The following is a 22,586-nucleotide window of genomic DNA, read 5'->3' as shown; positions in this document are numbered from 1 at the left end:
TCCCCTTGCAACTGCTGAGCCTTTAGCTTTAAGACTAGGAAGGGAATCCAGATCTCTCTTCTTACCATGAGGTAATATTACCCAAAGAACCACAGCCTGACTATTGAGTGGGGCCTTCTGGATCCTCCCACTCAGAGTGGACAAGCTGTTAACTCTCACTCCAAGCTTTGCTTGACCAGTAGCACTTTTGAAAAATCTGAATTAGTTGCCAACATTTAGGAGTCAGATGATTTTTTAAAATCTGAATTTCTGAGTTTTCATGGGAAAAAATAAAGAGAGAGAGAGAGTCCTGGTAGAATTGGGTGGTTATTCTTGCAAGGCATTGACATCTGGAACCCAATAGCCACCACCCCTTTAGACAGGCACAGCCTCTCCTGTTGGCCACAGTCCCCACCATTCCTATTTCACTCATTCACTTTGCCTCTTGACCCCTGTAGGCATCTGAGTTGGTGTCCATTGCTTCACAACCCAGCCCGTCATTTTAGGAAAGTAATTTGGGTGAATTCAGACTATTAGCCAACGGCAAGACCAGAAGGACCCACTCTTTCCCTGCTGCGTGTTAACCGTCAAAGTAGGTCAAGGAGACAGAGATGGAAAACTTGTTTAAAGAAAATGAATTAGGAAGCTGACTAATTAAAGCATTGTCATCATCATCATCATGATTATCACCTTAAAAAATTATAGAATATGTATTATTTATGAATCACCTTTCCAGGCAACAGAACAAAAGAAACAACAAAGACCTGGCAAGGGTATCAATGAGAAAAAGCATTTGGGAATTATTTCAGAACGTGTGATAACATGAATCAATATCCATAACACTCCTACTAAATGCAGCATTTAGTAGGAGAAAATGAATTTGATGTTTCCTCAACATGGATTAAAATATATCTTGGAAATTAAATTGTTTGTGGATACATAGCAAAATATCAAGATAAGTTCAATCAACTCAAAATTGTTGGATTCAAAGGAGAAAGGAGAGCTTGGCCGTTTTCAAGTCATAGGCAATCCCCAAACTTTGTTTTAGGCCAGAAACTTACTAACTTTTTGTAATTGCACAATCCTATCCTTGATCTGAATTTCGTAACCCCTCTCTTCCCTCTCCCTTCCCTGCTCTTCCTTTCTCCCTTCTTTTCTCACCCACTATCAAGCTCTTGGTCCAGAAGGAAGCTGACAAACTCACAAACTTTGAAATGTACATGACTCATACTAGTACCTAGGATTCCCACTTCCAAGCAGATTTAAGCTTTAATGGGAGTCAAGAAACACATTTCTTTTTTGTTTTGTTTTGTTTTGTTTGCTGAGGAAGATTTGCCCTGAGCTAACATCCGCTGCCAATCTTCCTCTATTTTGTATGTGAGCCACAGCTATAGCATGGCCACTGATAGATGAGTGGTGTAGGCCCATGCCTGGGAACCAAACCCAGGACACCAAAGTGGAACACGTGAACTTAACCACTAGACCACTGGGGCCTGCCCAAGAACCATATTTCTAAGTGAGCATTTTCAAAGTATATCAAGCCAAATGGGAGACCCATACTGGGGGTACATTTTCCCCTGTGTCCCTAAAATCACTCCTACCCAACCCACATTCTTCTCTGTGGTCACCAGCCTCCCAGCAAGAGCAGCACCGGCCAGGACCTGAGACAAAGCTGCCCCAGTGTCCTGCCCTGGAGACTAGCCAGCCCTGGTCAGAACCTTTAACCTACTTCCCCCAGTGCCCAGAGATCTGGATTCCAGTCCTCCTCCACGTTGTTAAGTTTTGGGGAATGACAACAAACCTTTGACTTGTGGGATGGCCTTGGCAGAAGCTGGCAGGACTTATCTCTGCCCACAGCTAAGTTATCCGTGGTAGGCAGAACAGCAAAATGAACCGAGGGCTGCCAGCCCATCCAGCTTGCTGGCACTTACTCTTTTCCAGGCATTTCTCAATCAGTTTCTCACTTGGTCCTCCCAATAGTCATAAAATAAGCATCATAAGCCACAGTGCTCAGAGAACTCTGGCCAACAGCAGTCATGTGACTAACCTGAGACCACACAGACTAGCCGTTGTGGACTCTGACAGGGATTTTGGGTCAGCCTCAGAATATCTGCCTGGCAGTCTGCCTGCCCTGTGGGACGGTTCCAAATGACAGAGGCACACACAACTGAAAAATTCCAAGCAGGCCAGCAGTCCAAGTATTTGCCCAGCTGGTTTGTGGAGGTTCCCCAACTTGGGATGTGGTAAATAGCTACACAAGAGTACACGTCTCAGAAGTGAACCGTTCACAAGACTAATCCAGGCACAAGCTAGCACATGGCACGGTCTTGTGTGTGATTTTGAATTTAGAGTGGTTATGGTTCTTTGGCCCCATAGAAATCAGCGTTGTTAGTTAGATGAGGTCTGAGGATGAGCGTAGATGAGCGTAGATGAGCTTCTTAGAAGCTTAGATGGGCTTCTAGGACAGCTCAGCTAGAGGTTGATCCAGTAGTGCACACCCAGACAGGCTCTCCTCTCTTGGTTCATCCAAAGGCTCCTGATGATAATATTTTTCCTTGTTAAACTCTAAGCAAACGAGTAGGGTTGTAGAGATGGTGGAACCCAGTGTGGGTAAACTACATGGAACCTGACCCTGGGAAGATCTGACTTCCAGCCCTAGCCCAACCTCAAAACCACCAGTGAGACCCTGGGATAGTCCTTCCTTTCTCTGGGACTTTTGTCTCCCCAATAATGAAATAATAAAACTGGAGTTGATAACCCCTGAGTTTCCTTCCGTTCGGTCATCCTGTGGTTCTGAGGTCTGATAAGCAGTTGCACTATACCCCGACACACTGGGGCATATCCCAGACACAAGAACATGCCTTGGAGTCCAGGTGAGAGAAGAGCCATGAATTCACCCACTGACTTGCTGTTTCCTTTGGCATGTCCCTTCCCCTCTGGTAATGTCACCCTCTGACTCAAACACAAATGCCATTGCAGGGAAAAACTCACCCCAAAGACTCCCTGGGATTCTCTGAGAAGTCTGAGAGGTAGGAAATAAACAGTTCCAAACAGAACAGAACCGTTCTCCAGAATAAACACATTCCAGAGTTGAGGAAATTCCATGATGAGTCTCCCTGTGTCGTCACAGTGATGCCAGAGATGCCAGAGAGTTAACACACCCTCGCAGATCTGCAGGTCAGTCAGGAGCTGTGTTCAGTGCTGGAAAGAACATACCAGAACTAGAAGACATGCCTCTGTTCTAATGGACCCTACTGCTGGATTAGAGAGAAAAAATAAACTCCAGCCACTTCCCAGTGAGACTTTATCAATAAATTTGCAGCAGCCATAGCGGTTGAGAACAGGAAGAGGAATGACTTTCAGGAGAACTGGGTCTTCCATGTAGCTGAAGGTCGGGCCAGCCCCTGGTACAGCGCCTGCCACACAGGGGGCCCTCACTGATGTCTGTGGGGTGAATGAATGGATACGCCCTTTAGGAAATATGATTGTAATTTAACAAATTTTAATATAAACTTCCCTTAAGTCTAGTGATACTTCTCTGCAGGTAGGGTTTTCTAGAAAGATACAGGATCTGACATCACGTGATGCAGCACCTGCCAGCTCTGTGACCTTGAGCAAGATGCATTGCTTCCTCTGTGAAACAACGATATGAAAACCTGCCTCACAGGCTTGTGATGAGGAGGAAATGAGGCAATGTACTCAAAGCTCTTTGCAGACTGTAAAGTACCGCATGCAGGCTATCATCTAGCCTTCTCTGGACAGGATCAACACAGAAAACCATCTTTTCCTAATAAGTCAAGATCATTGTTGCAAGTATCAGCCATCACAATGTTCTTTGGCTACAGCCTCAGGTGGACACTGTCCTGTGTAGCAGGAATGCCCTGACCCCAACCACACCCGCTCCCCAGAGATCCAACAGGTCCCTGGGCACAACTCAAGGATCATCTTCCTAAAACCCCCCTGGGTGATACTGATGTTTCATAGAGGCTGCACTTATGCAACAAATGAATTTCTCTCCTTCCCCAGGTGAGGGGCAGCACGAGTATCTGTTCATCCCCCTTCTCTCCAAATCAGTAGAGTCAATACAATTCCCATCTCGTTATCACCAAGTACCATGTACTTCACATTAGGCCTGTTTGCCGCTTGCCACCCGAGCATCTGTCTCATTGCTGCTTCTGCTGACGACCACGGTTACTCTTATCCCTCGGTGCCCCCACCTTTGCCCCACCCGCTTCTTCTCTGGGTCCTGTGGCTTCACCTTCACTCCATGGCTTTTGTAAGCAAGTATTGACCTTTGGTGGATCTTGCCAGCCTATTCCAATGCCCTTCTGCTTCTGTCTGCTGAGCAAATCCATCTCAGCCTGGGACAGTCAGGCTCAGTGGCATCTCCTTCCAGTACCTGGGGGGTTTTAGTTGTTTGTTCTGTGGACTGAATGTTTGTGTCCCCCCAAAATTCACATATTGAAATCTTAACCCCCAATGTGATGATGTTAGGTGGTGGGGCCTTTGGGAGGTGATTAGGTCACGAGAGTGGAGCCCTCAGGAATGGAATTAGTGCCCTTATAAAAGGAACCCCAGAGAACCCTCTTGCCCCTTCTACTATGTGAGGACACAGTGAGAAGTCAGCAGTCTGCCACCCAGAAGTGAGTTCTCACCAGAACTCAACCATGCCGGCACCCTGATCTCAGACTTCCAGCTTCCAGAGCTGAGAGAAATAAATCTCTGCTGTTTACAAGCCACCCAGTCTATGGTATTCTGTTATAGCAGCCCAAACTGACTGAGACTATTTGGTTGGTTGGTTTTTTTCTGGAAGGCTTTGAGACAAGCAGTACATGTGAACAAATGCCTGAGAGACTTGGAGGAAAGCATTGATGAACATTTGTAGGGGTCCATCTAGAGAGACTTTTTGGAGAAGGGAGAACCAGAGCAGGGTTTCTGTAGACGGTGCTTGAGTGGTTGGCCTAACAAATCTAGGTCCCACTTCCTCTAGGAAAAACACAAAAGGTTTGCAATTGATGTTGCCAACTCTTCACTAATTCATCATAAGAATAGCAGGGAGTCACATCTGCAGATCCAAACTTCATTTCTTGCATAACTTAGCTATCTTCTTCCTTCTCAGTGTCTGCAAGAGACGAGAACAGCCCAAAGGGGACAGAGGCCGTTGTTAAAGGCAGAGCAGGTCCCAGAGAGCAAAGGAGTGAAGCACCTGGAGACAGGACAGAAGGATTCCTCAGATGCACCTGGCTTGTCACCTGCTCCTGGTTTCCCTGGGGAGTACCTGCTGAGGGCCTCGCACTGTCCCCCTTGGTGTCACAGCCCAAATCGCTGGTGGCTTCACTGTGACTCTCACAGCAGGACTGGCTTGGGATACTTTGGTCCTGCGGATTAGGTCAGTTACTAGGTCACGAGATACATGGAAAAGGCAGTCTTTGTTTTCTATGGGTATTAGTTTGCTAAGGCTGCTGTTTCAAAGTACCACAAACTGGGTGGGTTGAACAATAGAAATTTATAGTCTCATGGTTCCGGGAGCCACAAGGGGATCAGCAGGGTGGGCTCCTTCTGAGGCTGTGAGGAAGAATCTGTTCCATGCATCTTCACTAGCTCCTGGTGGTGTGCTTATCTGGTGGAATATCTTTGACATTCCTTAGCTTGTGGAAGCATCACCCCAATCTCCACCTTCATCCTCACTTGGCGTTCTCCCTGTGCACGTATCTGTGCCCAAATTTCCTGTGTTATAGGGACACAAGCCATACTGGGTTAGGGGACCACCCTACTGATGCACGTATGTGTGTATAACCAGTATGACCTCACCTCAACTAATTACATCTGTAATGATCTTATTTCCAAACAAGGTCGCATTTTGCGGTACTGGGGTTAGGACTTCAACATATGACTTTGGGGGACACAATTCAACTCAAGTCACTATATAACTGATTTGATCTTCCTCATGATCTCCCATTTGTTGTGTAGTGTGTGGTGTGGAGGGGGCAGGGGATGTTAGATATACATAGCCCAGTCCAATAAAATAATTCAAACAGGGTCTCCAAAAAATATGCAACTCTCTAGGAAAAAGAAAATGATCACGTCTCAGACTTTTCCCTGCCCCATCCCATTTCTCTCTAAGCTGACAGATGGGTTTGTGGCAGAGGAGGTGGCTTAAGCCACCTTATAGCTGCAGGAAGAGTGGAGTCTTCTGGCGTGATGTCCTAAGCTACTCTCCCTTCAAGGTGATGTCCCTCCTCTCCCTGGTGGCTACTTGTCCAGCTGGCATTTGAGGCTTAGGGCAGGAGCTGGTGGAGCTCAGGGCCCATGTCCTTAGCTCTCAGGGGCCAGTTTGTCCACCCCAGACTCAACCTCTCAACTCTTCGCCTGGAGCTACAGACCCTCTAAGGTCGGGTTGCAACTCCCATTTAGTCCTTGACCCGGGTGGTCTACCATGTAGCCCAAAGCTCCAGGACCACTCGCCCATCCCCTTCTCCACCTAAACTTGTTTTTCAAAAATCTGTTCTCTTATTTTTAAACAGCATCAAAAATCTTTGTAATTGGGTCAGGAGCCATGTTTTTATATCATCATCCAGCCACATTCAAGGGGAGGAATCGGCAGTCCCTGCAGGTTACGTTACTCCAGGAAAGATCTAGTACTCTCCCTGACGCCTTGAGGAACTCTGAGAGGAAGCTTACCGAGAGCCGGAAATGGCCTGCGCTCTGCTTGTGGGGAGCACGGCCCTTCTCTTCCTCTTCCTCCTTCATCATTGACGCATCTGTGCTGTCTGCTGCCTCCTCTGGTTGATTTTATCTTCTCGGACAGGCTCGGAGTTCCCAACCAAGAGGAGAGGTTAACTTCTTCCCCATTGCTCTGTGGCTGAGCCAGGGGCCACTGTTGGTTGCCCCTGGGACAGCCAGTGAGGCAGGAAGAGAGACAGAGATGAAGTTTCTGATCCTCGGGGTCCCTTACTCATATCTCTACTTGGGGAGGTAACTGTGAAAAGCCCAATGTACGCTGAATCAAGGATTTACAGGATCAACAAGAAAGCCAAAATATCCTGTGTGCACCTGAGGCACTAATGTAGCACCCAATCCAACCGCAAAGGTGGATTAATTGAGACGTTCAAGAGGCGGACAGTATGAATGAAAACTCAGAGGCAGGAAGGAACTAGGTGTGCTCACTCATGCCCGTCTCCCACCATCTGGCTTTCTACCCCCATCCCACCACCAGCCTCAAAACTGTTGCCTGGATTGGACCTCAAGAGGAACGGATCCCATGGCCACATCTCATTGTTCCTTCTCCTTGAATTCTTTGCAACACCAAACACTCTTGGTCACGATAATACTAGCTAACGTTTATCCTATGTTTATTATGCCAGGCAGCCTTGTGAGGTCTTTTCACTTTTTATCTCAATTCATCATCAAAACAACCCTAGGAGAAAGGTACTATTATTAGCTCAAATTTACAAAGAAGGAAATAAAAGCACAGAGAGGCTGTGTAACTTGCCCAAGGACGCACAGGATGTGGTGGAGCCAGGAACTGCACTTGAGCATTCATGTCCAGATCTCGTGTTCTCCTTGACCAAGTCACACTTCCTAGAGAGAGGGAAAGGTGTTAGGTGGTTGGGGCCCGGGGCGGGCCACCCCAAAATATCCCACAATAGCATACTGATTATCTTGAATTAAAGTTACTTGAGAAGCAAAAGGGGCATTCTGACCTCCTGTCTCTGAAAGCAGGAAATAAATCTCCCACGTGAAAGGTGCTCTCACTGCATCCTTATCCCCAGAGCTAGGGAATTCAGCACCAAGAAGCCTGCATAAACAAATCTTGCTAATTTACTATCTCAAGCCCAAACTCTGCTTAAATTTCTCACTATTTACGTCCCTCAAATCTAAGTTTCTTTGTCCCGTCATTCCTTACAAATTTGTTGTTTCTTTGTGGAAAAGATATACACACTGCCTGCTTTGTTCACTCTCCAAGCATCATTTCTCCATAATCTCCAATACATACATATTAAACTGGAGTTTTCACTTGTTAATCTGATCTTGTGTCAATTTTATTATTAGTCCAGCTGTAAGGACACAAGAAGGGTAGAAAGGGGATTTTCCCCGACCCTGACAAGGTCTTTGATGCAGACTTTGAAAGGCAAGTGTTGGAGGTGGGGGTGGCAGAATATGTTTCCACTTGTGCAAGGCTGAGATTTTTCTTTTTTTATTGTTGAGGGAGATTAGCCCTGAGCTAACATCTGTTGCCAATCTTCCTCTCTTTTTGCTTGAGGAAGATTAGCCCTGAGCTATCATCCGTGCCCATCTTCCTCTGTTTTGTATGTGAGTCGCCACCACACCATGGCTGATGAGTGGTATAGGTACGTGCCCAGGATCCAAACCTGCAAAGCTGGGCCACCAAAGCGGGGTGTGCCGAACTTAACCACTGGGCCATAGGGCTGGGCCCAGTGAGATTTTTTACAAGGGTTCTTGGTGGATCTTGGTCCATTTCATGGTGGGATGAAATGTTTGACTCACGTGGCCATGTCCTCCCTTCTGATAAAAAACTCTTCATCCTGGAACCCTGGTCTTCTTTTCCCTGTGTGTATGATGCACTGAGCCTCCTCAGGGCTCTACACGCCAAGTGTGGAATTGGGGCTTGGAGGCCACTATAGGCAAGTGCCCGCGTCCTCCTCCCCTCCACTGAGACCCATGCTCTCTGAAGTCCTAGCTTACCTGACACCTGACATAGGACGTCAGCATCCCCTGCCTGGGACAGGTACTCCCTAACTCCCACAATGTCACCATGTTGCTGTGGGGACAACCCCTGGGATGGGAGTGGGGTAAGGTGAAGATTCTCTGCAAAGGACCTGAAAATCCGTATATAGACCTGGTTCTACCTTTGAATGTACAAATCCTTGAACCGTATTTCTTACAGACTGAATAAATAGTATGTCTCATACATGTATTTTAAATGTATGTAGATATTGCTGTGATCAAAAGGTGAATTCATTTAAAAACATGAGTGACTTTTTGGTGGTAACAATGAATATTTATGTAGCATTTACTCTTTGCCAGGATCTGTCCTAAGCATTTTACATGTATCAAGTTACTTAATCCTCACAATAGCCTTGGAAAAAAGTTCAGTTATTATTATTATCCCTATTTTACTTATGAGGAAACTGAGACACAGAGAGGCTGAGTAACTTGCCCAAGGCCACACAGCTAGTAAGTGGCAGAGGCGGGATTTGATCACAGCATGTGGGCTCTGAACCATTGCACTATATGAGCAGCTTTTCACTGGTCTGCATTCTCTCAACCAATGGATACCACATACACAATGATCCTGTCCATCATCACGTGAATGGGAAAAAGCCTGCAAACCCAGAAAGTTCCAAAACCTTAGCTCTATGTAAATGCTCTGTTTTTCTTAATAAACTTTTTATTTTGGAATTGTGTTCAATTTACAGAAGAGTCACAAAGAGAATACAGAGAGTTCCCACACACTCCTCATCCAGTTTCAGTTTTCCCTAATGTCATCATCTTCCATCGATACATTTGTCAAAAAGAAGAAACTAACACTGGTACATTGCTATACACTAAACTTCAGATTTTGTTTGGAATCCACCAGTTTTTCCGTTAACATTCTTTTTCCTGTGTTCCAGGACCCAATCCAGGATCCCACATTGCATTTAGTTGTCATGTCCCCTTAGTCTCCTCTGGGCTGTGACAATTTCTCAGACTTTCCTGTTTCTCATGACCTTGATGGTCTTGAGTTCCAGTCAGGTATTCTTCAGAATGTTCCTCAGTTTGGGACTGTCTGATGTTTTTTTGTGATTAGACTGGGGTTACAGGCTTTTAGAAAAGCATTTAATAGAAGCGAAGTGTCCTTCTCATATCGTGTCGGGTGTGATGGTTAATTTTATATGTCAGGTTGACTGGGCTAAGGGATCCCTGATTGCTGGTAAAACATTATTTCTGGGTGTGTCTGTGAGGGTGTTTCCAGAAGAGATTAGCATCTGAATCAGTAGACTGAATAAAGCACATGGCCCTCACCAGTGTGGATGGGCATCATCCAATCTGTTGAGGGACTGAATAGAACAAAAAGGCAGAGGAAGGGCAAACTCGCTTTTTGCGGGAGCTGAGACACCCATCTTCTCCCGCTGTCAGACGTCAGGCTTTTGGATTTGTTCTCAGGCTTTTGGATTCAGACTGACACTTACACCATCAGGCCCTGATTCTCAGGCCTTCTGTCTCCAAATGAATTATACCACTGGCTCTCCTAGTTCTCTAGCTTGCAGATTGTGGGACTTCTCGGCCTTCATAACCGTGTGAGCCAATTCCTGTAATAAATCTCTTCCTTCAATCTATCTATCTATTTATCTATCTATCTATCTATCTATCTATCCTCTATCTAATCTCCTATTGGTTCTGTTACTCTGGAGAACCCTGACTAATATAAGGGGATACAGGACATCCACATCACCAGTGATGTCAACCTTGACCACTTGGTTAGGGTGGTGTTTGCCAGATTTCCTCACTGTAAGCCTACTATTTTCCCGTTTCTATGCTCTGTCCTTTGGAAGCAAGTCACTAAATCTGGTCTACACATGGGGTAGGGACAGGAGTAGGTTAAGGTCCCCCTCTTGGAGATGGGAGTATCAACATACATTGTTTGGAATTCTTCTGTAAGGGAGATTTGTCTCTTCTCCTGCGTGTATTCAGTTATTCAATTAATTACTTATATCGACGTGACCTCAGGCGTAAATGCCACTTTTAGCATTCAATTTTGCTGCCTCTCCATAAAGTCCTTGGTGTGACTCCAGATACACTGGCCTGGGTCAGATCCTCTCCTCCTTGGTGCCCACCCAGGCCTGCTTCATCTCTCTCTCCACTCTTTGGCTTGTACTATTTGCTAAACCCAGAACATCTTGCACATGCCTTTCCTCCACCCAAGTCCCGCCTGTTTTTCAATGACGAGCTCAAGAATCACTTCTTCAATGAACCGTCCTTCAGCTTCAAGTTTCTCTTTCTCTCTCCCTCACTTTTTTTATAACTTCTATAACATAAGTAACAGCATTATCCAAGCTGGCACTTATGTTGCTGTTGATGGCTTCGCTTGGGTACCACTTGTAATTCTACCAGCTCCTTAAACAAAGAAAACATAGTCTTTTTTCTATCTTTTTGTCCTCATCAAATGGCAGGTATCCAACAATTCAATTCATTGAACTGAACAGCATCAGAGGATCAAATTCAAACAAAAGAGAATAAATCCAGGTAGACCTGGATAAATTCTTTAAACCATGCCGTTTTTCAAGAACAAAAGAGGGGTTTTATTTCATGACCAATATATAATTTTCCTAGCATCAAGCACACCAACCCGAAGGCCTGTGTCCTTCTCTTGGCCAAATGCCAAGTCTGTTCTTATCCTCAAACAAAAATATCTAATCTCTTCCTTTTCTTTTGCAGATTTCATTAGCTAATTTGTCTGACCAATGTTCAAAACCAAGGACTATCTTGACTAATTGCCAATAGTGCTAGTATTTACAAAGCATGCACGAGATCTTTGTCCCGTAGGATGCGTGCAGGGAGGAGAATTGTTTCCCTGGTGCTCCATATGAAAAAACAGCCTTCAGAGTGTAACACTACAGGATCGTGAATGCTGGTTTGAAGAGGAAAACAAAGGGAGGTGAGCATGAGGGGTGTGCAGTACACGCTCTCATTCCACACAGCATGTTGTTGCAACAATCGCCTGGTCCTCAGGTCACCCTATCACTCTTGAAATATAGCCCTGCCCCCTAAAGGCCTGATCTGATGAGATTGCCCATCAGTGCAGTGGGCAGGCCTGCCCCCCACACCAGCCTTGAAGGAGGGCTTCCCAGAGGCCAGACCAAGCCTGGTTGGTATGCTTTGGTGAAGGGGTTGGTGGGAAAGGAGTTGTTCCTCTCATGGCCTGGCAGACTCCAGACTGAAGGACTCAGCTCCAAGCTAGTATCTATGTTCATTGAAATGACCGTTTTGTGGAACCATCAGCTTGACACCATTGGGGGCTACATGACTGGCTCTTGAAGGGATCAGGTGTTCATTACCTCTGTGTCTCTCACATGCAGCTCTTACTCTTCTCGAGGGACATTATGATTAGCCAGGAACCTGTCCACTCTGAAATTGCCTGCCTCACTCCCCAGGACTCTCAGGCCACACTGGTGGGTCATTCCAAGCCCAGTTTCAGGAGTTATAAGGTCATGAGACCCTCCCGAGCTCGTATGGTGTTGCCATCTATTGACAATTTTTCCATCCTCAGCCCTGTGAGTAGAATTGTTCCCCTATGCCTGCGCCAAAGAAGGGTGCCTTTTCCCAAGCTTGGGAGCTGGGCAGTGGGCAATGAGAGCACCAGGGCTTCTATTCAGGAATTCACAACACTGACTGCATTGTTCACAGTCGGGCCAGACATAAGCATAAAATTATCGTACAATGGTTGTCAAGTGTCGCATTGGCAGAGAAAATCTGTTCCAAATACCTCGACGTCAAGTGGCCAAGGTATCTCAATAGGACTGTATCTTTCAAATTCTGGAAATAGATGGAAACTTTACGGACAATTGACTGAGCAAATTCAGGTTTCCTTTACCATCCTAAGTCAAGAAGAAAGAACACGAACTTGAAAAGGCAAGAGCTAAAAGACTAAAGTCTGATGCAGGAAATGTGCTTCGACCTCCCACCCAATGAAAGCCTGGACACGAGGTCGCCTGGAAGTCCACCAGAGGCTACTCTCATGTTCTCAAGCCTTACACAGCCAACAGAGTCCTTCCATGAACCAACAGTCTCAGCCTTGCATTTTCAGTTTGTGATATTAATTTTATGTGCCAACTTAGCAGGGCCACAATGCCCAGAGAGTTTGTCAAACGTTATTCTGAATATTTCTATGAAAGAGTTTTTTTTTTTTTTGATGAAATTAACATTTAAATTGGTGGAATTTGAGTAAAGTAGATTACCCTCAAAATGTGGGTGGGCCTCATCCAACCAGTTGAGGGCCTTAATAGAACAAGCATGGACCTCTCCAGGCAAGAATGAATTCTGTCAGCACACGGCCTTTATGCTCAGAGTGCAACTCTTCCCTGGGTCTCCAGCCTGCTGGCCTGCCCTGCAGATTTTGGACTCACCAGCCTCCACAATTGCATAAGCCAATTCCTTAAAATAAATCAATAAGTAGATAGATAGATTGAAAGAAATAGACATAGATAAAGACATCCTATTGGTCCCGTTTCTCTGGAGAACCCTGACTAATTCACAGTTAACTCCTGTTTTCATGGAGGGCTCCCAGGGTTTTGTTGTCATGGCTTTCCTAAAATGTCAGCTGAGCTCCTGAGCTCCCAAAGCCTCTGATTCACCATTTTAATTCAAAAGCACTGCTCTTTTCCCATAGGAAGTCTCACTCACCCCAAATCCTGATACCCCGCGTAATTTTTCGGTTAGTCTTCAGGCCTCTGCTGGTTACAGAAAGTAGGATCTCCTTCGTTCCTGGATCTCAGGTCAAGTCCAGGCTAGTTGTGGACAAGACAAAAGGGGACACATATTCCACCAATCTCCCCTTGGATCCTCAAGCCCTGGGGTTCCCAGCCACCCTATGTTCCCATCCCACCTAAGGATGATGATGGTACCATTCTGACCCCAGATTAGGAAGACACAGCTGATTCATTCAAGGATTTGACATTAATCTCTGGAAAACATAAGCTTTGGTTTCCAGTCATTGGCATCAAACGATGCCACCCCTACTTCCCTCAAACGATGCCACCCCTACTTCCCTAGGTCTGATTTCAGGATGCTACACTCCCTCCTGCTTACCTGATTTCTTTACTTGTAAAATGGGCACAGTCACATTAGCTATGTCTGCTTGGTATAGTCTCAAGTGCTACAGTCTTCAGTCCAGATGGAAATAATAACCACTTGTTTTATTGGGTGCTTACTACATGGCAGACATCGTGCTAAAATCTTTGCATGTATCACCTCATCTAGTCCTCACAAAAATCCTATTATTAGTCCCATAAGTCACTCGGTTCACAGACTGTAGGGCTGGGCTTGTCCTGGATGTAGAACTCCTCTGGGCAGTGCTATTGGAGAAGAGTGAGGGAGCACATCTTAGCGTCCCATGTTTGAACCACGGAAGCCTCAAGTGTTGACTAATGGACCACTCTTACCCTGAAAACATCATGGCCCAAGGTCCCACATCTCAAAGTCATCCAGGAGTTGGAAGAGGCAGCACCGTGAGGCAAGCGGGGGATGGATAGTCAGAACCCTTGGCAAAACTTGAGGCTCATCTCAGGTGCCTCCCCGAGTCGCGTGGCTGTGCCATTTCTCCTGCTGTGCTCCTCTCCTCTCCCCTGCTCCCAAACCCTCATTCTTTCTGTATCCTCTATGTTCAAGCCAGCTTTCAGGAAACTCTCCTCAATGAACACACACACTTTCCCATCTTTTTTAACGAAATGAGTTCAGCATCAGTTAGCCCATCCTTCGTTAGTAAAGGCCATCCTGTTGAGCATGCATTCTAGTCAAGGCCTGTGACACAGGGCTGCCCACAGGGTTGATGAGTGAATGCGGGAGGACTCATCCGCTGTGCCAACTGGCCCAGATCGCTCTACTGTTTTGGTGATTAGGCCTGTTTTCCTGGACCTGCTGCCGCTGCCCCACTGTTGCGCAGTCCACCATCTCCTCTCCTTACCATGCAACCCACCTGCTCAGGACTTACCCACCATCTGGTTTGCTGCAGGCTGGAGATCTTACAACCCAACTTCTGAGACTCACGGAAGCAGGTCCTGAGGGAGGCCGGGCTGGGAGTGAGGGGCTTTTCTGTAACTGTATGAACCGCACACGTGGCCTCTGGAAGGTTCATTTGTAACTTGGATTCAAGCCTTCATTTCCTCTCCTATAAATGGTGATAATAATTACTAGTTCATGGAAGGGAATTAAGGGAAATAATATATGCAAAGAGCTTATAATATGGAAATATGTATTTACATATCTATGTAATGTCTGTATAGGAACTTACACATAAAAAACATTCAGTAAATGGTAGCTTTAATATTCTTATTTTGGCTGCCTTAGAATGATTGTTCTTTCCCTTCATCTCTTCTGTAGTGTTGAGGTTGTCAGACAAGTTAACACAATATGCTATCTGGTCTCTGTATTGTTCTAGCCACACTTTTAGCATCCCCATGAAAAAACTGTCTTTTTACATCTAGGGTCTCCTTTGACCCTGACAACCTCTCTGAGAGTGCTCAGTCGGGTTGTCCTAATTTCTCAGAGGTGGAAAGGGGGCCTGACAAGCATCCCGCAGCTCCCTGGCTACTCCTGTGTAAGGAGATATGCATATATTACATGCATCCAGAAGAGTGGAAGAAGAGCAGATTTCAAAATCCCTTGGGCATTTGATGACTGTTGGTTGAGGATGGTGATGCTGTTGGAACCACAGGTGGCCTGACTCTTCAAATTGTAAAGAATGAAGTGAATTGGAAAAGTTAGGTGACAATTAAATCCTTGTAAATGTTCACTTAGGGAATTTGCCTTTAAAAAAATTTTAGTGACTCCTTTTCTACGAGTAAAGATTACTTTGTAAAGTGAATAATCACCCCCTTATTCATCCTTTTTGCAAATCCAGATTGCCCACGTGACCCAAGTGCACCATAGAGAGAGAAGGCCAGATTGTTGAAGCCACAGAGGGTGCAGTGAGTCATGTTGCCAGCTGACTTGGACAAATATCCAAGCTAGTTTTCCAGTCTACACCTGTCCTTCAGCTTTGATGTCTCACAAATACTTCAGGTTTAGACTCACACTGGAGAGGAATCCATCTTTCTGATTCATCCCTTAAGGCAGAAGTGGGAGGAAAGAGAAGGGAAAGGGATTTGACAGTGGTAGGTGTTTCCATCTGTGTTCTCATCTTGGGAGCAGAGAGCCGAAACATTCCAACAGCGTACTTTTGTATTTCTAGCTCCCTAGAGGGCCTCTGGCACCAGCTGATAGTGTTTGAATGAAGTTACTTTTCTAATCCAGCTCCCCTTTCTTCTATTTAAACTAGGACCTGATCAGAAAACTTTTGGGTGTCTTGGCCTCCTTTCCCTTCTCTCCACTCCTGATCTAGAGTGAGTGAAGGTTCAGATTCAATTTGAAAGGGAAACATATTTCCTTGGTTAAGAGCCATTTCTTAACGAGTGTTCAATATGATCACGTGGTATGAAGAGATATGGGCTGAGCCCTGCTGCGGCCACAGAACACGAGAGATTCATCCCCCACCACAGCAGCAGCATGAATATTAGCTCTTCAGCAGAATGACCTTGGGCAAAGAGCTGCAGGCATCTCTGGCTCTGCTCAAGATAACAAGGACTAGAACACCAGCAAGGAAGGGGCATGAACAAAACCAGCATAGGACTGAGGGTACCCAGAAAGAAGAGTCTTATGATGTCCCATGTCCCCCTTCGTCCCATGTCTCCCCAACCATATTCCACCTGCCTCCCACCCACTCACCCATTGCCATGTGACCACAGCTCAGAGGGTGCACAGGGAGAGCTGGCACGGCGCAACTGGCTGTTAGGAGCCCTTCAAGTCACCAACATGGGAGAGAAGGGAGAGGCTCTGTGGAGAAGGAAGGGGGATTGGAGGCAGAAGGGTTATTAGAAAGGCTGAAAAAGAAAGACCAGGGAGCTTCCCACAATGACCAGGAAGAACTTGGTGCTCATCTTAAAAATACCTTTCCTCCCAGAGCATAGACTAGCATTACGTCAGAGCTAGAAGAGCTCAGGACCAGTGGTTTAGACTTCTTTTGGGTCACAGACTGCCTTGAGATGCTGATAAAAACTGGGGATCTCGCCTGAGAAAAATGCATATGAGTTTACTCACGTGTACATCTCACACACACACACACACACACACAACACATGCACGCACGCACAAGTTCACATACAATTTCAGGAGAACCATAGACCTCCCAACTCATCTTTGAGACCCTCAAGGTCTACAGATTTCTAACCTAAGAGCTCTACTTCTGGTCCAGTGTTCTCAACCAAGGGCAATTTTGCCCCCTGCATCTAGAGGGCAGAGGTGAGGGGTGCTGCCAAACATCCCACGATGCACAGGACCACCACCCGCAGCAAAGTGTCATCTGGCCCAAAATGTCAATAGTGCCAATGTTGAAAGCCCTGCTGGACTAGGAGTCCAACACATCATCTTATTACAGAAAAATTGAATAATTTGCCTAAGATCACACAGGTAGTTATTAGTAAGGCCAGGACTAGTACTCCAGATAAGAATGACAGCCCATTTATCGAGCACTTATTAGGTACCAGACACTGTCTCAAATACTTTACATGAATGAATTCCCTTACTTCTCACAACTTTCCCCTGGGATGAGTGTAGTTATGCTCATTTCACAGATAAGGGAATTGAGGCAAAGAGAGGCTAAGTGTCCTATCCAAAGACATGGCTGATAAGAGGTAAAGCTGGGGAATGAACCAGGCAGTGTGGGTCTAGGGTCTGTCCAGGCCATTAACCCTTGCAGCACACTGCCTGGATCCTAGTAACAACCGTATTCCAGCAGGTCGGCAAAAAAGCAGCATCTTCCTGGGTGTGCAATATTGGCCCTCTAAAGTCCTTTTCTCTCATCCAGACCCCGGCTTTCATTTCTTATTATTTTAGACTTTGTAGTTTTTCTTCTTAGGGTTTATGTCCCCTATTCCTGACTAGATCTTACATTTCTATAGCTATTTACAGTTTTCAAAATATCTTATCATCCGCTATTTCATCTGATCTTCAAAACATTGCTGTAAAGCGAACAGGGCACTTTGCAGATGAGGAAAATGGAGAACAAGGTCGCTGGGCAGGCAAGTGATGAGAGCCAGAACTGCAGCCTCAGAGTGATGCATATTCCAAAGTTCTGTCTCCCTTCTCTGCCACCACTGCCACCAGCTCACGAGCTCTCGCTCAGACCTGGAGTGAGCTAGGAAGCCCGAGGCCTTGTCCGGCAAGCAGAGGGGCCTCCGCAGCCTCTGTGACATGAGAATCCTTATTCACATGCCTATTGTGATAACATTTTATTAACTTTCAACAGACACATAAATTTAGGTTAATAATGCCTTATTTTAATGGAAATGTATTTATTTAATCTTTGCTAATAGAGTGAAGCAATCTAAAATTCCTAAGCGTCATCCTACTCTCTTCCTACTCCTTGCTAAACTTTGTTTCTGAAAATCACGTTATGTTGTTGATGGTGGTGGTGTTTTGTTTTGATTTTTCTAAAAATGAGCTGTGCTGGGCTGCCTGCCAGCTGGTGGCCCCACCCCCACGCAGAAATCACAGTCCTCTGCCATCCCCTGTGTGTGTTCAGACCCCAGATTCCGTTCAACTGGTCCATCTACAGTTCATACTTTGTCTTGGCAGAAATCTCTTTGGCAAGAAATGGTTGTCGGTATCTGGATAAGACCCAGTATTTTTAAGCAATGTTCAAAACAAGATCCCAGAACAGAAAAAGAAGTTCCAATTCCCCTCACCTCCTCCCCACAATATACAGGCCTTGCTTCCTGTGTCTGTGTAATGAACAGAATTGCCTCTAGTTAGAGACAAAAGTGAATGAACACTCAGTTTTCCTTAATTTAATTAAGAATGTGTTCGTTGGCTCATCCAACTGCATATACTTAGCATCTATTATATATGACGTTTGTATTTCAATGTGTTCTGAAAAGGCTGGAAGGCAGATACAGGCTTTGCTGGTAAAGATCACTAATTCAGTTCAGTTTAATTTGATAACCATGTCTTTATCATCTGCTGACTAACCCTGTGTCAAGCCTGAGTCTCCTGGTCATGAGACATTTCAAATCTCTTTGGAGAAGGAAGATATTCACACATGAAATAGTTGGAGACTCATAAATAGTCGTCTTCAGCTCACAAGTGGGTTAACTTGTGTTGGTCGGGATTCTTTCAGAGACAAAAAGTCTGCTGTAGCAGAGGGAAAAAAGGGGATGTGTTTCTCAGGAGACAGGAAGGCACAGGGACGGTGGCTGTCTGAGGGACAGAGACCAGGGGCTCCGATGATGCACTAGGGGCCTCTCTCCTACTCTTGACCAGGCTTTCCAGGGTCAACCCTCAGGTTGGCTTTACTTTTTCCTACTGCAGAAGGCTTCCTCTAAGTGGCCATGGGAGGCAGGACAGGGGCAAGACAAGACTGTCAACAGCTCATGTCACCCCTACTCAGCAGCCCCTAGAGGAAGGAAAAGTCCTTTCTCGATACTTCAGTATGTCAAAATCTCAAGGTAGAACAGTGATTGGCCAGACTTTGATCATGGATCCCATGGATCAATCATTGGTGATGGTGGTGGGAGGGTTAATGTGATTGGCCATCCCTGGGTCACATGTCCATCTCCATGACCTGGCAGTGGACTAATGTAATGGCAGCATTACAAGTTTGGAGTCGAGGAGGTACACTTCCCCAGAGGAAGAGGGGTGGGCGGTATTGTTAGCAGAAGAAGGGAAAAGAGCCATTGGGCAGAACAAAAACAACAGATGTCCACTATAATTATGGTCCAAGAGTGCATTTGAAAGCGGTCTTTTGGAACTCAGATTACATTTCCAATAAAAACCATCTTATAACAAGCCCTTATATTTGTGTCTTATAAGGCACTTTCTTATCTATTATGTCATTTGACCCCTCAATACCCCTGTGAGGTAAAGAGGAGAGATATGTCCTTGTATCTCAAGCCAGCCCATAAACATCCTTTACTGGGACAGTGACTCTGTGCCAATTCCCATGAGCCCTCAGATTCCAGGCAGGGAAGAAGCTTCCTTGGAAGGATTTCCATGTTGGGGGCAGGGTGTCACACTAAGCTGACTGTTCCTTTCAGGCCTGAATGTTTCCTCTCCCTTCTCCTCTGACTTGGTCCTGGGATCCTCAGAGGAGGAGCCTGTGGATGGAGCCCCAAGGCTGTGTCCAGTATTGTGTGAAACCCTACATGGAACAGAGGGCACAGGGGTGAGGAAAACTTTTACCTGCTGGCACCAAACTTCCTCTCAGGAAAGTATCTGGGGTAGGCTGAAGCTGTAGGGTGGAATGAGAAAGAGAGAGTTGAACAGGGGAGACGAGTGGGGAGAGAGTGGTAGCTGAGCAGTGCTGTGGGTGGCTGGAACTATGGAATTGGGTGGAGGGTGGGGATGTGGGATTTTAAAGGCCGGAATATTCCATTTTAATTGATTCACTGTATGACGCTGTAATAAAACTCCCCTCATATAAATCCCTGAATTGACAGTTACATTTTCCAGAACAAGACACTCAGCACCCCTGAGGGGATGGAGTGGGTGTTGAGAGGGCAAAGGGAAGGAGGAGAGAAAAACAAAGATTTGGAAAGCTCAGAAGAAGCAGGAAATTAGGGCCAGAGTGACTCAAGGACACATAAGCCCAGGGATTCACAGCAATTGTGGGGAGGGCGTCAGACATCCCCAGGAAGTGGGGTGAGTGTTGGCTGGATCTCATCAAGGGGCTGGGGGAGCTCTGTTCGGCAAGCACATGGCACCCCCACCCCAGCCTCAGTTCTCTGTGACCTCAGCCCTCATCAAGCGCTAATCAACTTCTGGGGATGGGGAGGATGGGGAAGGGGACGTATGTGGCAGGAACATGAAGAGGACTGCGAACACTGGGTCACTCTCCAAAAAGGAGTGTAGGCCAGGCAGGAGACCCAGGGATTGTCTTCCACAAAGAAGTTGAAAGTGATCAGCAAAAGTGGAAAGAACAGACCTCTCCCAGATTACTCTTCTCCTCAAAAACTTCGAGTCATTCCCTAGGACACAGGACACCAAAGGCTTTTGAAATCAGCAGAACTTTTGACCTAGTAATTCTGCTTCTAGAAATTTATTCTTAATAAACAATCACAGATGCACATAAATATGTATATACAAGAATGCCACCAAGGCATTATTTATATTTTCAAAACGACGTCAGATAACAACTAGTAGGGAATTATTAAATAAATTACAGATGGAATACTAAGTAGCCATTAAAAGTCATGTTTTAAAGACTGTTTGCTTCATGGAGAAATGCTCACAATATATTAATTACATTTAAAAAACAAGTATAAAGCCATACACCTATGACTGCAACTAAAAATTATTGGAGGGAAATTCATTAAAAATGTTAGCAATTGCTTTCTCTGGATGATGTGCTGGCTTGTGATTCTTTGTCTTTATTCTTTTCTATATTTTTCAATATTTATATAATTAACATTCATTACTTTGTAATTTAAAAAATGGTATATTTCTTTGTTGATTATCTGTTTTGAAAGAATTCTCTGTAGGAAAAACTTCAGCTCCTCACCCTGGCATTCAAGGCCCTTCATCATCAGAGCCCAAGACATGTCCCCGCCTTGCTGCTCACTCCACTCCTCAGGCCACACTCCTTCCTGGCCCCTGCCCAGGGTGCACTCCACCCTCTCCCACAGCCTCCCTCACCCTGTTTTCCACCTATTCAAATCCCAGCAGTGTTTACAGTCTCACCTCCTCCAAGTCCCACCGAGGCCTTCCATTTCTGGCTAGCTGAGCCAGAAATAAGCGTCTGAGGCTTGTCTGGTTGTATGGCCTTTTCAGGTACTCTCAGGACTTCAAGCACAAAGAAAACCTCACTTTCCCAAGAGGCTCCCCCAGCATGAGCTTAAGGCAGCCTTCTCACACACACACGCTGCACGCCCTCTTTCCTCCCACCGGTGTGCTGTGGATAAAGGGGAGTTGATGTTCACCAATGCATGAAGACCATTCCTGGCCCCAGGGGACTGCTGACAAGTGTTCAAAATTCAGTTCAGTTCAATGCAGTGTTCAAAATATCAACATCATCAAAATATCAACCTACTGTCCTTGAGGGCAAATGAGAAAGGTATAACCAATTCGTCCACTCATTCATTTACCCAGACTTACATTTATTCATTTTTTTTGTTTAGTTGTTCATCCTGTTAATAATTTAAGTAACAAATACTTGAGCATCTGCTGTGTTGCAAGTGTGTGCCCAGGTGCTGAGACCACAAGGATGTACAGTGCCAGCCTTCAGGAGATACGCGGTCTACCTGGGGAGGCAGGTAAACACAGTACAGGGCAGTAAAAGGCAAGACCAGCTCAGCCCCATCCCCACCACACGTGCACACACATATGCACACACACGCTCACACGTATGCACCTGCACGCACATGCACACACACATTTCTAGAGCATAGCACAGAGTTTGGCCCACAGTAAGCTAGATTAGCAGAGGAGGGATGAATTGTTTTTACTTTCAACACTTCTGACACCAAATATGTGGGAGTTTTCCCCACACCAGCCAATTCTCCAACTCTCCAGACAGCAGCTGGATGTCCTATAATTCAATTCAATTCCGACACTAACTGTAGGAGTTGGTGCAGACACCACAGGCGAAGGGCTCAGTCCCACAAGGTTGCCCCACTTCAGAGGCCACTTGCAGCTGTACTTCTGATTGACCAGCTATAATCAAGAGTTTCTGTGACCCTCTCCTCAGTTCAAATAATTTGCTTGAACAGCTCACAGAACTCAGGAAAACACTTCGCTTATTAGATTACCTGTTTATTACAAAGGATATAACTCAGGAACAGCCAAATAGAAGAGATACT

This window comes from Diceros bicornis, chromosome 16 (assembly GCF_020826845.1).
Source record: "Diceros bicornis minor isolate mBicDic1 chromosome 16, mDicBic1.mat.cur, whole genome shotgun sequence".
NCBI classification, from domain to species: domain Eukaryota; kingdom Metazoa; phylum Chordata; class Mammalia; order Perissodactyla; family Rhinocerotidae; genus Diceros; species Diceros bicornis.
Note: the sequence above shows the minus strand (reverse complement) of the source record.